At 46.7% G+C, this 18,137-nt stretch overlaps 1 long non-coding RNA gene and 1 pseudogene across 3 annotated transcripts; both read left to right on the top strand.

Moving 5' to 3' along the window:
• The first annotated feature begins 534 nt into the window (after positions 1–534).
• LOC309610404 lies at positions 535–3,602 on the top strand. 2 transcript variants are annotated; one of them, XR_014233906.1, is made up of 3 exons: positions 535–1,624; positions 2,410–2,737; positions 2,870–3,602. It is a non-coding gene; the product is annotated as an uncharacterized lncRNA (long non-coding RNA). The 2 variants fall into 2 exon arrangements; XR_014233907.1 differs by having other exon boundaries at positions 2,410–3,602.
• Positions 3,603–15,046: 11,444 nt separating this feature from the next.
• Positions 15,047–17,895, top strand: LOC309610382 (sec1 family domain-containing protein 1 pseudogene; annotated as a pseudogene). Its single transcript has one exon. The product of its transcript is annotated as a sec1 family domain-containing protein 1 pseudogene (transcript).
• Positions 17,896–18,137: the final 242 nt, after the last annotated feature.

Raw genomic sequence — 18,137 nt, 5'->3', positions numbered from 1 at the left:
ACCTACTCTCTGTTTTGCACAACACACCCTCGATCTCCCTCGACAGCCTTTGCTCTCCATCGCTGGGACTGTGTCCGCACCTCAGCTGTCCCCAGAATGTCCCTCGCTGCCCCTGAGCCTTTGTCGACACACTCACCCTCCACACTTCCCTCTGGGCCACCTTCTCCTGAAGCCCCTGCTAGCATCTCTCCCCAGCTCCCGACGCTCACAGCGCTGCTGCTGTCCCCTCCTGACACTGACCACCTGCAGCACCGTGCTGAGAACCGCAGAGGTAGGTCTCCAGTTGGACAGACTCTAGTGCCCTAAGCACCCCCCCAGGATGTCCAGGGACAGCCTGTTGTTACCCTGATGATGGCACCGGGTCAGGGAGGAGGCGTTTATCAGCTGAAATTCCTGGTCTCTCAATGTCCTCACATCACAGCCCACAGAAACGACATGGCCACGGCATCATTCTGGTTTGACAGGCGTGTGCTGCTCCCCCCCCCAGCGTGGGGCCCCCGGCTCTGGATGTAAGCGTGTGACGTGGGCAACTGAGAGATACTGAATTTGAATGAGATCAGATTGAAGCAGAGAAGCCTGTCTTCCCCCACAAGGCAACTGTGCTGGCACCTCCTAAAGGGAACTCACTCTCCATCTGATCTCCCTGCTGGAGACTCCATTATCTTTTCTTACAGAGAATCTAGCCTCTAAACCTACACAATTGTCCTGCTGTAGCAAGATGCGGACAGGGACTTAGAACAGCATGTGTAATAGACCCAGACTGGGCTTCCCTACTGCAGCTGACAGGGGCAAACCAGCTTCCCGGTGAGCACGTCCCCTTCCTGGGCAGCCCAGGAAGGAGTGGCCTCTGCCATTGTCCCCTCTGAGACCCCAGCCCAGGAAAGACCCCCAATCTCCCCTGGCCAATGTGCAGATGAGAAGACCAGCATTCAGGATGTTCACTCAGTGTCGGCCATGCTTGGGGAGCTCTGATTACAGGACCAGGTCGCTCAGTCCTCAGCCTGACGTGGGGAGAGTTTATCCTCAGGTTTTGGATGGGGAAACTGAGGCACAGAGTGGTCCATTCCGTTGTCCAAGGACACACGCTGGTGAGTGACGGGACTGAGGTTGCCATCACCGTTATCGTTATCTTCTCCACAATCATAATGACCCTCATATCAACCCCTCCTCCTCGTCACCGTGTCATCCCTGCCCCTCCTTCTTCCTTTTTACTGAGTGAGAGTCTTTCTTTTCCATGTCGTTGATTTCTTTGAGAAAGCAGAGTCATTTTTTTCCTTTGTGGTTTGGCTTAACTTGTTTCTCTATAAAATAACTTTTAAAAAATTGTATATATATTATTCAGATACTTACAAGGTAAATATTCAGACATTATGAAATTAAGACTAAACAATCATTTATAGAATAAGAAGAGAAAAAACTAATAATTCATGTTCACCAGTAATATTTAGATGGTTCTCCTTCTTTGTTTTTATTCAAAGGTATGCAAAACGTTTCTTTCACCAAACATAGGATAATACGGCACGTGGTATTTCATAACCTGCTTCTTCCACTGGACGCTGTGTTGTAATGTCTCATGCCCGCTCTCACCCATGTACCTGTGCCTCGTGATGTGAAGCCGGCACAGGTGACACCAGCCAGCCTCTCCCGCCTGTCCTCCTCGCGGCTCAGCGGGGCGAGCGCCTGCACCCCCGTCCCCACTTCCCATAGGAGCCCCGTTTGTTCATGGTCCTCAGTTCCTGACCTGCCTCCTGTGGGAGACCCCCTCACCCACATGTTCTCTCAGGCCCCCTCCCCACGTGGGTCATAGCTCATAAACGGTCCCGTGCGCTGCCTCGTCACATTTCCCGAGAAACTTCTCACTCCAGACCCTGGGTGGTACTGGGGACACAGAGACACCCCCGCTGACCTTTCTTGAGCACTGACAGGCACCAGGCATTTACTATTTACTTCTGGCTTCCATAATCCCATAGCAAGCCCATGAGGTACGTTCTGTTATGTCCCCGATTCAGGCATAGAGAAGGTGAGGTAGAGGTTGCACAAGTGAGAGGCCAGGCTTCACCCCAGGCCGTCAGAATCCAGAGCTGAGCCCATAACCGTCCTGCTAGCCCATGGTCCCTGCCTGGGAGGAGGCACCCTGCATCAGAGGACTCTCCACCTGCCCAGTCCTGTGTCCCGAGAAAGGCCAGGCAGAGCCCTAAGTGCTCTGTGCAGCTAGAACGCGTTTAGTTGTAAAGGACAGAAAACCCAACTCTAACCGGCTTTAGGCAAAATGGAGGGTTTCAGATTCAAGCTCCTCCACAGTCTAGGGCCAGAGCTGGCCTCTCCAAGGCTGGATTCAGAGCCGGTGATGCCATCAGGGCTCACTTTCCCTCTCTCCTTCTCACTGTCTGATTTCTTCTTCCAGGTCAGCTTCCTTCTCAGATACACTCTCCCTCATGGATGCAGAAAGGCTGCAGCATCTCCAGACCTCACACTCTCTCAGCTTCAAGTCCAGTGGGGGTCACCGGCCTCTGTCCTGGAACTTGCACCAGTGGAATGTGACAGGAGTGACGGGTGTCCCCTCTGATAGAAGCTTTAGGAACCAGTGTGTCACTCTCTTCCCTGCCGCAGTGAACAGCAGCATTCCAGATAGAAGCTGCCTCGGTAGCCTGGGTCCTGGAGTGACAATGACGTGGAGCAAATCCACAGCCACGACAAGACGAACACGAAGCATGAACAAGAGTGAGCGTCTGTTTTGGTGAGTACTAGACCTGGGGTTGTTTGTCGCTGCAGCATAACCTAGCACGTCCTGCCTGATCTCCGGCGCACGGACGTGGTGCGTCTCGGCCGAGGGTCTGGATCCGGCATCACTGTGTCTTGTTTCCCCCAGAGAGCCGAGTCCACACGGGGACCCAGTCAGCACCTGGTGACTGATGGGTGCCAGTCCCCTGTCCACGTCGCTCCTCTTTATCTGGTCTCTGCGCTGGTGCCCTTTTCCTATAAAGTCTCTCTGGCCGCTGGCCCTCCTGGCTTCAGCCTGAAGCACCCAGCAGGGCTCCAGGCGCTGGTCAGGAGTAGGTGATCAGCTCCAGCTCACCCTGCTGAACCGTGGACATGAGTCTGGTTTCCTTCAGTTCTCCTTGTGAGCTCGGGCATAATGGGATCTTCCCTGGAGAAGGTAGCTAGGAGCCTGCCTTAAACTGACACAGGAAGGGAATAAAAGCCCATCACTAGTTTTCAAAAAAATGTTTTTCTGTACAACTGTGGAAAAACTAGGGCACTGGCAGCCATAATGTTCCCTGAAGTCAGAAAGAGCCAGGGCTCTAATTTAGCCTTTGTTCAGCGGCAGACTCATTGGAGCTCCATCGAATAGGAGGCGGCGTCCCTCACAGAGCAGCCTGTCCTCACCCCACAGGACACGGTGCCCGCGGAGGAAGGACTGTGTCGTCATCGATCAGAGCTTCCTACACTCAGCCTGCAGCGCGCCTCCTGACGCAGCCTGGCCCCTTCCCATCTACCCTCCTCCTCGACGGGGCCTTCGTTTCTGGAAATTAGTTCAGTAGATGTACCTGTGTGTATGTGTGTGCGTACATGTATATGAATAAAGCCTTCACTGGAGTGTTTATAGACATTTCAGACCAGCAACCACAGAGGCGTGCGTGGACGGGGGCAGGTTAAACGCCGCGTGTTCATCGCTCACAGGGACCCCGTGTGGCTCCTTTTAGACATGAGGCTCCTGCATGTCTGGCCCCCGGGGGTGGGGAGGTGCTCCAGGCTTGGGCAGTGGGGCGCTTGCTCCAGGACCAGGGGCTCCAGTGAGGGAGCAGAGCTGGAGCGGGCACGTGGCGGTCAGCGTGGTGCATGGGCGGGGGCGCCTGGGTGTGACCTCTGCAGGGTCCCTGCTGCCCGGCCTCCGGAGAAGGGCCTGTTTCCTGGGTCCCCAGCAGTTCTGTGGACCCTGAGAGCAGAGGATGATTCCCCTTTGTCCTTAAGACAGAGAGGGTGTCTGCTGTGGCACCGAGAACCCTGGACCCCGGGGCCTGCTCTGCGTCCTTTACCCTGAAGGGCAAGGTCGCACATGGGTCTCCCTGGCTCTGCACCTGGACCTCAGGCTGGCAGAGGGCAGGCCCTTCTCACCTGTGCTTGTCCCCGTGTCACCTCCTGCGGGACAGACTGGCTGCGGGGCTGAGTGCACGGAATCCCCCTTCACGCTGCTGGTCTCGGGCGGGGTGACGGGGTGACGGGGTGACAGTGACGCAGGGACACACAGGGCCGGAGCCCCGGCTGACTCCGGGCTCTCACTGGGGCTGAGGATGGGAAGCACACGTGCTGTGACTGGTCACTGGGAGGAGGAGAGTGCAGGTGGAGGCCGAGTGCTGAACGCACAGAGAGCAGCCCGAGGGCAGATGCGCGGTGGGGCGGGGTGGGCGCTCCCCGTGGGCGGGGCCTGCTGCAGGGAACCGGCCTGTCCCGGGGGCTGGGGCAGGGGAAGCAGGTGCTGAGAATCCTGGTTCCTGCTGAGGGGAGCCTCTGTCTGGGGGGAGGTCGTGGCTTTATTGCTCTGTGGGGTTAACTCTCTGTTCACTAAAATTAACCAACTACAGTGAGGATGTGGGGCAACGGGACCCCTCCTACACTGCTGGTGGGAATGTAAATGGGTGCAGCCACTATGGAAAACAGTATGGAAATTTCTCAAAAAACGAAAAATACAACTACCATGTGACCCACCAATTCCACTCCTAGGTATATATCTGAAAACAAAAACACTAATTCAAAAAGATACATGCACACCAATGTTCATAGCAGCATTATTTACAGTTGCCAGGGTGTGGAAGCAACCTAAGTGTCCATCAACAGTTGAACGGATAAAGAAGATGTGGAATGGAATACTACTCAGCCAGAAAAAAGAATGAAATTTTGCCATTTGCAGCAACATGGATGGACTTGGAGGGCATTATGCTAAGTGAAATAAGTCAGACAGAGAAAGACAAATACTAATATCACTTATATGTGGATTCTAAAAAATTCAGCAAAGGTTAATATAACAAAAAAGAAGCAGACTCACAGATATAGAGAACAAACTAGTGGTTACCAGTGGGAAGAGGGAAGGGGAAGGGAATCGGGGAGTAACAGGTACAAACTATCAGGTATAAAAGAAGCGACAAGGATACATTGTACAGCACGGAGAATACAGCTTAATTTTAAAATAACTATAAATGGAGTATAACCTTTAAAAATGTCAATCACTATATTGTACACCTGTAATGTATAATACTGTACATTAACTAGACTTCAATAAGAAAAGTACATAAAATTATAAATATAAAAGAACGCAAATAACAGAGAAGAAAATAAACTAACTGTAAATCACACCTGCCACGCTGACACACGCTGGTCTCGGGGATTTGCTGCTGCTTCTGCTTTAGGATGAGCAGGGCCTCAGGCGGGGCTCGATGAGCAGCATTTAGCAGGTGCGACTCCAGACAGCTGACCGGAGGCCTCTTCGCTGTGTGTCTGCGTGTCTGACATTGTGTACAAACCGTTGCATCCCTATGGGCACCGGTGGAAGAAGGAGTCAGCTGACCGGGATGGGAGGAGCCGCTCGGGTGGAAGGAGGGGGAAGTCAGGTGCAGCAGGGTTGGCCTCGACCTTTCTGAGGAGTCCCTGCACTTTCCACTTTGCTTTTATTTCTGCTTTTAGCAGCTTCACCGAGTTACTATTGGCACAAGATGAAAGGCACTTACTGATCATTTTGGACATGTGTGTCTCCTTGTGAAGTCATCACCACAGTCACAGTAATGAGCATATCAGCACCCCAGATCTCCTTGTTCCCTTTTGTCCCCTACCTCCTGACCGGCAACTAAGCCCTGCCGGCTATCACTGTAAAGAATTTCCACTTTCTAGAATTTTATATAAATGGAATCCTGCTATTTACACTCATTTTGTCCGGCTTCTTTTACCCAGAACGACTTGAGATTCATGTGGCGGCATAGAGCTTAGTTCATCCTTTTCATTGCTGAGTAGTTCCCTGTACGCATGGACCACAAATTGTTTTCCATTCAACTGTTGATGGACATCTGAGTTACATGCAGTTTTCACTCATTACACATAAAGTTACTGTGAATATCCGTGCACATGTTTTTGCTTAGACACTTGCTTTCATTTCTTGTGGGTAAGAATCTAGGAGTGGATTGACTGGGTCGTATGTATGTGTGTGCTAACTTTTCAAGAAACTGTCATGTTATTTTCTGAAATTCTGCCATTTCACGCTATTGCTAGTCGTGTGTGAGAGTTCTGGTTGATTCACATCCTGTGATGTGATTCGCACCCTGTCCCGTCAGTCTTCGTCCATTGTAATAATGTGAGCAGTGGTATTTTAAAATACCTTTTTGGGGTATGATTTACATCCCAAAACATTGACTTACTTAAATGTGCAACTCAGTGGTTTTCAGTAAATTTAAAGAGTTGCACAACCATCACCATAGTGAGATTTTAGAACATCCCATCGCCCCCCAGAATATTCCACTCAGTTCTCCCCCCAGCTTCTAGCAACCAGGAGTCTACTGTCTGTGTCTGTGGATCTTCTTTCGTGACATTTCACATGAACGGAAGGGCACCTGAGGAGGACTTTCACATCTGGCTTCTTTCACTTAGCATCATGTTTTGGCGATTCACCCAAGCTGTTGCTTGCCTCAGTGCTTTGGTCTTTTATTGCCAATTAGTATGCCAGTAAACACATATAACACATTTTGTCTCTTTATTCACCATTTGGTGGCTATTTTAATTGTTTTGGGGTTTTGGCTATTATGTTATGCTACGAGCATTTGTGTACAAATCTTTGTATGCATGAATGCTTTCATTTATCTTGGGTAGACAGACACCTAGGAGTGGAATTGCTGGATCATATTGTAAATTTATATTCATTAAAAACATTGGCATATGATGTTGTGGTCTGAATGTTTGTGTCCCCCCAAAATCAAAGGTTGAAATTCTAGCACCCAAGTTGATGATACTTTGAGATGGAGCCTTTGAGGGCTGATTAAGTCATGAGGGTGGAGCCCTCATGAATGGCATTGGTGCCCTTATAAAAGAGGTTCAAGAAAGCTCCCTTCCCCTTCCACCACGTGAGGACACCTTGAGAAGAGGGCTATGAACTAGCACCTGGGCTCTCAACAGACACTGGATCTGCCAGCACCTTGATATTGGACTTCCCGGCCTCCTGAATCGTGATAAATTTCTGCTCTTTATAGGCCACCCAGCCAGTTTATGGTGTTCTGTTACAGCAGCCCAAATGAACCAAGACAGACTACTTTCGAAAGTGGCTGTACCGTTTTACATTCCTACTAGCAATGCATGAGGATTAAAGTTATTTCATCTACTTCTCTCTTTTATTCCCTCCAGTGTTACTGAGATGTAATTGACACATAACTTTGTACTAGTTTCAGGTATACAACAGAATGATCACCACAGTAAGTTTAGTTAAAATCCATCACTTTACAAAGTTACAAACTGAGATGTGATGAGAACTTTTAAGATCTACTCTCTTAAACATTTTTTTAAATATCTACTCTCTTAGGAACTTTCAAACATTCAACACAGAATTGTTAACTATCTCCACGCTGTGCATTACATCCCCACCACACACTTTTTGACATTTATTACTATCTTTTTTATTGTCATTCTAGTAGGTGTGAATGTATCACACTTGAGAACTTTATTTTTCTAATGATTAATGATATTGAGAATCTTATCCTGAACATATCATATATGTTGTATCATATATGACATACGATATATACACACACATATTTGTCAGTATTTTTGTAGCATCTGTTCACATCTTTTGCCCATATTTTATTAAATTGTTTTTAATGTTGACTTTTGAGAGTTCTTTGGATATTCAGGATACAAATATTTTGTCACTTATGTGATTTGTAAATATTTTCTCCAGTCTGTAGCTTGTCTTTTTATTCCATTAATGTCATTTTTTTTTTGCAGAACAAAAGGATAAATTTTGGTAAATTTATTGTTATTTTTTAAAGGTCATGCTTTTTGTTTTACATCTCATAACACTTTGCCTAAAGTATGGCATGAATATTTTCTCCTACATTTTCTTCTAAGAGTTTTATGGTTTTCCTTTTTTACATTTGACCAGTGCTTGGTTTGCTTTTGTGTAAGGTACAAGGCTTCCTTTGATGATTATTTTATTTTTTATGTTTTGCATATGGATGTCAATCTTTCCAATACCATTAGACAAAAAGACTATATTTACTCCACTGAATTAGTCTTTCAACTTGGTAAAAAATGAGTTTCCAATATTACTGTGGGTCTATTTCTAGATTGTATTTTCTGTTCCCTTGATGTAAGTTTTTACTTTTTCATCAATACCACACTCTCTTAGTTACTTTAACTTTATATGAATTCTTAAAATGAGGGAGGACGTTCCTCTAACTTTTTTTCTTTCTCAAAATTATTCTGGCTGTTCTACCTCATTTGCCTTTGCATATAATTCTAGAACCATCTTGTCCCTATCTACAAATAAATCTTGCTACAATTTTTGTTGTGTTGCGTTATACATAGAGATCATTTTGGGAAGAACTGATACCCTAACTCCTGAGTCCTCAAATACACGACCACAGTATGTCTCTCCATTTACTTAGATCCTCTTTAATTTGTTGTGTCAGTGTTTTGTGTTCAGATTACAGATCCTGCAATGTGTTTTGACCGATTGTAATTGTATTTTGTGGTTAAGATTTGTACTTCTTGTACATAGAAACGTGATTCATTTTTGTCTGTTAACCTGTATACTAAGACCATGCAAGACTCATTTATTAGTTACCAGAGGGTTTTTCCTTTTTCTTTTTCTTTTGGTAGATTTATTGAGACATTCTTCATAGAGAATCATGTTGTCTACAAATGGAGACAGTTTTATTTCTTCTGTTTCAACATATATGACTTTTATTGCTCTTTCTTGCCCAATGCCCTCCCTAGGACGTCCAGACAGTGTTTGATAGGAGGGGTCAGAGTGGACATCTTCACTGTGCTACAGTCTAGGGGGAATATTCAGTCTTGCACAACTAGGCATAACTTAGACGTGTGTGTGTGTGTGTGCACGTGCGCGTGTGTGTGTGGTGACCACTATCCAGTTAAGGAAGCTCCCTCTAATCCTTGTTTGCTGAGAGTTTTTATCATATAGATATATTGAATTCTGTCGAATGTTCTTTCTGTGTTTTTGATATAATCCTGTGTTTTTGTTTTTGTTTTTTTCAATCTGTTAATGTGATGCCTGTTGTTGATTGATTTTTGAATATTGAACTAGGCATATATGCCTGGGATAAACTACAATTCTTTGTGTAATATTAAATTTTATTTTTTTCATGATTCAATTAAAAAATATTTCAGTGATGATTTTGTGTCTGTGTACATAAGGGATATTGTTCCCTAGTTTTCTTGTCTTGTGGTTGCATGATTCTGGTATCAGAGTAGAAATGCTGGCTTCTAGAGCCAGTTGCTAAATGTTTTCTTCTATTTCCTGGAAGGGACTGTGCACACTTGGTATTTTTCTTTAAATAGTTGGTATAGTTCCTTGCCTTGAAGTCTACTTTGATAATAATATAGGTTCTTTAGGTTTCATTTGATCTATGTTCCATAGTATATCTTTTTTCATCATTTTAGCTTATCTTTCTTTGAATAATGTATTTAAAGTGGGTTTCTTGCAGACAGCACATAATTTTTGTATGCATGGGTTTTTTCAAAAAATATTCTGACAGTATTTGACTAATGGGACAGATAGTAAATAGGGTCTCCACTGCAGCTCTTCCGTTCTTCATTTTAGGCACAAAAGTACCAGAGACATTATGCAGATAATGGTAATAGCTGTGTTCCAGTAAAACTTTATTTACTAAAGCAGGCGCTAAACTGAATTTGGCCCAAAGGCTGTAGTGTGCTGAACCCTGTTTTAGGTTATTTATATTTAACATAACTATTGATGTGTCTGAATTATATCTAATCATTTATTAGTTTTTTCTCTGTTTGCTGCCTCTGTTCTTAATTCCTCTCTGTCCCTTTTCTGGCCCCTTTTATAACATACGATTTTTTTTTAGTGTTCTATTTCAATTTATCTATTTTTTAGTATTTTAATTTATCTGTTGAATTTTTAGTATACCCCTTGTATAGTTGTGTGTGTGTGTGTGTGTCTGTGTGTGGTTGCTCTAGGGGTTAAAATGCACTTACTTAACTTTTCACAATCGACCTAACACTGATATTTTATGATTTCATATGGAACGTAGGAACAGTAGCTGATCTAGGCCCCCTTACCTTCCCACATTGTGTTACAGCTGTCCTGTGAATTACATCTACATACCTTATAAACCCCGTCAGACAGTGATACACTCACTGTCATGAGTCTCTGTTGGAAGCAGGACGTGTTGCATTAGGTGATAGGACCGGGTGTGAGCAGGCCGTTAGTGGGAGCTTCCATGTCCATCTGGGTAGGAAAGGGCTCTGGGTGAGCTTTGCTGTGGCCGCAGGTGTCAGAGGCTACATGTTCCCCTCGTGCGTTTGTCTGGGGTCCCCTGGACTTGGGCTTCCCCACGTGCTCCTCCGCAGAGCTGCTGGGTCCTGCAGCTCTATCAGCCCTAATCACGGATGTTACACCAGAGCCCTGTTGGTGTGGTTGTAGGTTTGGGGGAGGAAACTGGTCTACAATCTTATGGTGAAATCTCTCTTTCATCACTCATCTCTGAGTCCCTGGGCCACGTCCTCCACGCGTGCTCCTCCAGGGGGATGGATTCCTCTCCCCTCTCAGGTGAGACAAAAGTTGGAGGGACTGCAGTGGGGCAAGCCTTTCTCCAGGCCAGGAGAGGCCTCAGGACTGAGCTTTGGAAAACTCCCACCCGGAGAGCAGCCCTTTGCTACGGAGAAGCCTCTGGGCACATTCACAGGGACTCCTCTTTCCTCCCTCTGCCTGAGCCACTGGGATCTTCCTGGGTCTTCCCGGGGAGAACCTGGTGGGGCTCCTGGAGATAAAACCCAGGACGGCGTGGGCATCCCCCGACCCTGCGGCCACCAGGAGCTTCTCGCCCTCATGCGAGTCCTCACTCAGGCTCAGCCGTGGGTCAGTGTCACCACAGGGTTCCTGCCAGCTGCTGCCCCCACCCGCTCCTGACACAGGTGAGCAGGTCCTGGCCTGACCCTCTGCATCCCCCGTCTCTCCAGATTTGAGGTGGTGGTCTGTCACGAGACCTCACTTCTCCGATGTCTCCAGGCAAAGTTGATTTTTAGTTTGTTCAGCTTTTCCTGGTTGTGGATCAAAGTGAAAGCTTCCAAGTTCTGGAATGTCAGAGCTGAAACCAGAAGTTTCATCTTTTAAAGAACTGAAGAGAGAAAAACAGCCTATTCTGAGGACCCAGATATTTAACCTTTTCTGCTGTTTCTCCTCCCCTGTGAAGTCCTGGGTTTCCTCTGGTCTCTTTCTCAGCGGCCTGAGAAGCTGCCGCATCTTTTCTTTCACAGCAGGTCTGCTGGCGACACGTCTGGTTTCCTGCTTCTGAGAAGGTCTCAGCATCACCTTTACTGAAGGGTGTATCACCGGATGTGGAACTCTGGTGGACTCCATTTCTTTGAGCCCCGGAACCACTGAGTGTTCTGCTATCGTCTAATTTTATGTCTTCTCATGAGAACCGTGAGGACATTCCACACAATGACACACACGCAGCGAAACAGTGCGTGGAATGTCCTCACGGTTATTTCAAGGTTATTCTTTGTGTTTGCTTCTCAGCAGTTTGATTCTGATATGTGTACACATGACTCTCTTTGAATTTATCCTGTTTGGGGTTCACTTGGTTGTTTGAATACGTAACTTTGTGTTTTCGCAAATTGGGACGTGTTAGCAATTATTTCCTTCATCACACTCTTCCTCTCTTTCTGGAATTCTGGTGACATGAATGCTGGGCTTTCGTTTGTTTGTATTTGTATTGTCCCACAGTCTCTGAGTCTCTGTTCTGGTTTTTCAGTATTATTCTCCTAGTTTCTCAGAATGGATAGTTTTTATTAATCTGTTATCAAGGCACTGACATTTTCCTTTGTAAACTCCATTCTGCTTCTGAGACCAGACAGTATTTTGTCTTTTGCTTATTGTATTTTTCAGCTCTAAATTTTCATTTGATCCTTTTTTATCTTCTACTTCTTATCTGAATCTCTTTCTTTCCATTTGTTTAAAGAGTGCTCATGTTTCTTCTTGGAGCACAGTTATAACAGTTGTTTTAAAGGTTTGTCCACTAATTCCAACATCTGTGTCACCAGGAGTTGGTGTCTTTTATTTGGAATTCCCTCTTGCAAGATATTGAGATGGTTCTGGTTCTTTTTTTTTTTTTAATATTTATTTATTTATTTATTTATTATTCATTTAGGCTGTGCCGGGTCTTAGTTGCGGCATTCAGGATCTTAGTTGCGGCATACATGCGGGAGCTAGTTCCCCGACCAGGTATTGAACCTGGGCTACCTACAATGGGAGCACAGAGACTTACCCACTGGACCACCAGAGAAGTCCCGGTTCTGGTTCCCTAATGGCATATAATTTCAGATTGTATCCTGAACAGTTTAAATATTACATTATATGACTCTGGATCTTGCTTAAACTCTAAGGGGAAGGCTTGTTTTATAGGATAGTTGACCTGGTTAGGCACATGCAGCAAGTCCCTGCCTTTGTTGCATGGGCTGTGGTTCAGTTTCCATTCCAAAGCCTTGGAAGTGCTATGTGTGTCTGTCCCTCGTGTGCTCTAACCATCGGTCAGCCTGGGACCTGGGCACCAGTCTACCCTGGGCACAGTATTCAAAGCCTTCAGTGTGCTGATGAGTAACAGAGCACATATGCATGGGTTAGGGTGAGCTCAGTAGTAGTTCAGAAATGCCCTTGTAGTTAGCGCCCTTTCTTGGTCTCCGTCTCCTCTGCCGTCTCCCTGACACGTTACGGCTTGCAGGATCCCCCCTTTCGTGTTCCTCCCCCCGCCCCACAGCATTCCAGCTAAGGAACCTGGTGTCTTAGTTTCCCTTTCTGTGTGCACAGTGCATACCCACTGCTGGGGCTCGTGCTAAGGGCAAACTGCAACCCAGGACACTCATTACATCTCCGTGCATGATACCAAAGCCTCCAGAATCCTGAGGGACCAAAAGAGGGAAGTGTCCAGTGAACTTCAGGACAGCGTCAGTGGGACACTCTGCAGAATAAGATGGTCGTGCAGATCTGCATTATTTATGTGCAGTGGTCTCTGTAGTATGGTGAGTGATGGCGGTAGGTGATGGAATGTCATTTCTAATATGGTCCCACTTAGGTATCAATGAGGTTAAACATATTACGTGCATTATATGTGTGCCTTATTTTAGACAAAGTTCTAAAAAATGGAAAAGATACAGTATTAATGTTAACGGTGATTTTCCTGATGATAGAATGTGGATGACTGTACTTTCTTTCTTTGACGCCCTGTGTCTTCTGATCGCCTCTCCCTGCCATCAACGTGCATCGCTTACACAACTAAACAAATGGGAAGCTTTTAAAACTTGGCTTTGTTTGACGGCACCTTCCTCCCTGGGCACGTGCCTGGGTGAGAATGGCCCCTGAATCTCCCATCTTGTGAAACGCACGTGCATTATCTCTCACTGGCAGAGCAGAGATCACAAAAATTCAATCAAAACAGCAGGTAGACTGGACACAGACATCCAAGTACAAGGTGAATCTCGGAATGCATCAGTAGTCTTATCCATGCATGAGCTTTACAGTGTCTCGTGTTTTCTTCCATGTACTAAGATGATCTACAAGTGAATAATTCCCAGCTAATTTATCCTTGCCTTCAGAACACATGAGTTCCCCTTTTAAATTAATGATTTCATCCCAGGAGAATTATGTTTAAAAAATGTCTGCCTTGGGCAAATATTGAAACAGTTGGGCTCCCCGATTCACAATGACTGGTGGAGGGGCAGGGCCAGGATGTCCTTTACTGGGGACGGGGACAGACAAGGGGATGTCCACCTTGGAGGAGCCTCCGTGGGTCTAACAGCCCCTCTTTCACTGCTTCCATCTTTATCTTCTTTATCGGACCTCAAGACAAATGGGGTGAACTAATCACACTGCACACATTACGTGTCATTGGTCTGCACATGGATTCCATCTGGTTTTATTATTATTTTTATTCCCCTTTAGTCCATTCCTCTCCTGCTCTTATGAAATCATAAAACTGTGTTTACTAGTATCTTTTTTATTTTTATTGAATTTTTACCTTATTTATTTGCGTATGTTTATTGAGACTTTGTCGTAAGATTTATTTTTAGAAATTCCTTGATCTGTGTTTAATGACTATCTTTTTTCTTTAATGTGGTCTTGCAAAATGTGCACTGCTGTTTTGTGGGCGTATAGTTAAATACACACTGATGGCATTGTGTTATATATTTCATTCTGTTTATGACAATTCTTATTTTTTACAAATAATTATGTTTTGACCAGATGCTCATGTTGCTAAGTGCACAGTGCCTGCCTTGTTTTTCGGGCTGCATCCTGCTCCGAGGCGGGCACCCACCACGTTTTCCCTCCACATTCCCAGGAAGCCTCCAACTCCGGCCACCACACGCACGCTCAGAGAACACCCTCTTACACGTCCCTCGTGGACCCGTGTCAGCATCTCCCCAGGTGTGTGCTGGAAGACAGAGGACCGCGTGACCCCCATACCACCTGCTCTCCCCACAGCCCACAGGGTCCCTCACACCTGCCAACCAGAGACCCTGGGCTGGGAGAAGACCCCCGGCTGGGGAGTGATAGTTCACTTTACAGAAACCTCTTCTATAAAGACACACGCAGGTCTGGGTCCAAAGTACACGTCTAAACACACAGCTGGACATCACAGGCACATACCCAAGTCATTCCAGGTAGAATTGTCACATTTAGCAAATTTAATTGCAGATAAATAACAAGAAATTCTTACTCTCAGTATGCCGCATGGGGTTTGTTCCTAAACACGGGGGAGGGGCCCTATTAGGAGGAGGATGGGCACGTGGACGGGGCACCGCCTGTGAAGCTCCCCTGAGCCCCTGCACGCAGCCCACCTGGGTGGGTGGGGCAACCACAGCGACAGCAACACCAGAAGGAGAAACACTTTAGATGCTACGTGAAAACCTTCTCCTGCTGCACGCTTTTCCCTGGAAGGTTCTCTGTGAGTGGAGAACGAAGTGTAGCCTGTAGCTAAGGGGTGAGTGTGGCAGAGAAATAACGTTTTCAGTGTGGATGGATGTTTCTCAGGCACTGCTGATGAGAAGCCAGCGGAGGGGAGGCAGGTGGAGGTGGGGAGGCCCAGGTCTCTGCAGGGCAGGAGGGACGGGGCGCCAGGGGAGGGTTGGAGGGCCTGGCCCAGGGAGATGAGATGAGTTCTGAGCAGGAGGAAAGTAGTAAAGGTGGGTGGGAGCTTCTGGGTTGGTGGACACTTGGGGATTTGGGGAGACGTGCACTTGGGGAAGGGGTGGAAGCTCTGTGCCCCTTCCCCATACCTTACCTTACACATCTCTTCCATCTGGCTGTTCCTGAGTTTGTATCCTTTTATAATAAACCAGTACTCTAGATCTTGAAATCAACCCTATGAATCATCTTATTTAAATTTTATTTCTGTTCTTTCAAGGAGTAAACTGGAAAATATTGCAAATGCAGAAGTAGCAGCTCTGAAGTTACACAAGTAGCCAACGTTTTTGATCAGTATCTCAATTTTATTACTTTGGAAAATGATATGCTTGTATGATGCAATCAAAATAAGGAAATGTTTCATATTGTGCCATTAACAGTCCAGATATCACAGACGTGGAAATGGAAACTGTTATGGACCGGAATGTCGACAACCTCTTCTGCTTTTCTGTTACACTGGGTACTGTTCCTATAACCAGATATTCAGCAGGAACTGCAACAGAAATGGTAGCAATGAAACCAGATAAGAAACTTCAGGAACATCTAAGAGTTGCCAGAAGCAGTCTGTCTACAAGTGATGCACTGGAGAGCTGGCCACTTCAGCTTCCAAAGGCTTCATCAGTCCTGTTGACAGAAACATAGATTTGGGAACTACTTTACACCATATTTGGACATATCAGTACTAGGTGCATGATGTACTAGATTTCCACATACACAGATTTAATCTGGAAGAATCTTTGGGAGTGAAAAATTCCCCGGCTAGTGCTAGTTTGGTCTAGAGAAAAAACAAGAAGTCTTATGATTTAACTATCAAAATTGATAAATTTTGGCAGAAACGTAAAGGAAGTCCATCCCCAGAGGTTTCAGGATCAGTTCAGCAAGAACTGGAATCTTACAGAGCACAGAAAGATGAGGTCAAACGTCTTAGAAGCACTGCGGGAACCAGACGGGGAGATGAAGGGGCCATAAGGATGCTTTCTGACAACACCGCTCAGCTAACATCAGCTTTTGGTTCTTTGCCAGAACTCTTCGGAGGGGAAAAAAAACCTTATTGATCTCCATAAAATGTTGGCACTGCTGTCTTAGGACATATAAAGGCAAGAAAACTGGATGTGTATTTTGACTGTAAAGAAAAAATAGTGAGCAAACTACTCTGGATAAACTTCTTCAAGATGTAACACCAGACCTTGATGCAGGAACTCCAGAAGATAAAATGAGGCATTTCTTATCTGTTATATAAGCGCACAGTAAGTAGTTTCTGAGGTTGATTTGAAGCCATACAAAAAAGCTGTAACTGACGCAGGATGCAACCTTAACCCCCTACAGTATATCAAACAGCGGAAAGCTTTTGCAAGGATGGCCTCAGCTCCTGCCAGCTCGGGCATTGCTGCCACAAGTCATGAACGCAGGATCACAGTTTGTGATGCGAGGACTGAAGAAGGCGGTACTGAAACGGCGCAACCTACCTGTCTTCGTGGAGATGCAGTCAAACCCTGAAACTGGTGACTGTAGATATTTTGATCCCAAATGCTGCCAGGAGATGACAGCTCAGTTCCAAGGAACAAAAATCCATTCCAAGCATCAATTGTTTTTGTGCTGGGAGAAGAAACTACATTGTGTATCAAAAGCTTGTTGACAACAGAAAAGGAAACACATTTTATATGGCTGCTGCCGACTTCTTCATGCTGCATAGTTCATGAAACAGCTGTCACAACTTGGAAAAAAAACCAGCCAGGAGGAGCTCCCCAAACAGCTGTCCGTGCCTCCCTGGACCCACACCCGCTCCTGCCAACTGCAGTTTGTAAGTCGCAGCTCGTGCTGACGCGGCGAGACCCTGCACACCCTCCGCTTTGTCGTCAGGGTTTTTATTGCCCTCCTGGCAGGTCACCCTTTGATCCCTGTTCAGCTTTAACGAGTCCTCCTAACAGTGGGTGGTGACATGTCAAAATTAATTCCTGACCTGACGCTGATGGCTCCCATCTTTGGCTCCTCGTATCCCCAGGACACCTCCAGGCGTGGTGGTGTCCTACTTCCTCTTCTGTGGTTTAACAAAGGGATCGCCCAGCGTGGGGACACCTCCATGTGACACGTCCCACAGCACAGGCCACGCCCGGCCAGGCGGGACCAGAGTTCAGAGCTGCTTTCTAAGGGGCCGTCGTCAGGGACCCCAGGGGGCGGGTTCACCTGCGCTCACAGACCTGTGTCAACCTCCGGCCGTGGTCAAGTGGAAACCGCGGCGATCGCGGTGGACACAAGCGGCCTGCATCGCGCGTGTGCTGTTTTGAGTGTCGTTCGTTCCCTCTGCTTCCAACACAAACCTCGATTTTGCTTTGGGAAACCACATCTTCCCCACCTGGAGTTCTTGTAATACCTCGGGACTCGGTTTCTCCTCAACCCAAGCATTTCACAGTCATATCCTCACGTTCCCCGGGAGAATGGCAGTGATCTGGGGACGAGCCTTTCCAAAGTCAGAGCATCGCAGGCAGTGAGACCCCCATCTCCTTGCTGGGAACCCCCAGGAGCCCCCCACCCCGCCGCAGTACTGGCCAGAATGCCCAGCTGTCCGTACCTGGACAGGTGTGGAGGTGGGTGTGAGACGCCCTGGAGGGAGCGCACAGGTCGGGGCTCTCGGAAGTGGTCGAGGGAACCCCAGGCAAAGCACCACCATCACTTGCTCCAGGGTCTGATGACTCCGCCCATAAGTCAGGGGGTCCAGGCA

Source organism: Balaenoptera borealis (genome assembly GCF_965194805.1).
Source record: "Balaenoptera borealis genome assembly, chromosome: 14".
In the NCBI taxonomy this organism is placed as follows: Eukaryota; Metazoa; Chordata; class Mammalia; order Artiodactyla; family Balaenopteridae; genus Balaenoptera; species Balaenoptera borealis.
The sequence above is the reverse complement of the archived record's forward strand: the minus strand, read 5'-3'. Positions and strand labels throughout refer to the sequence as shown.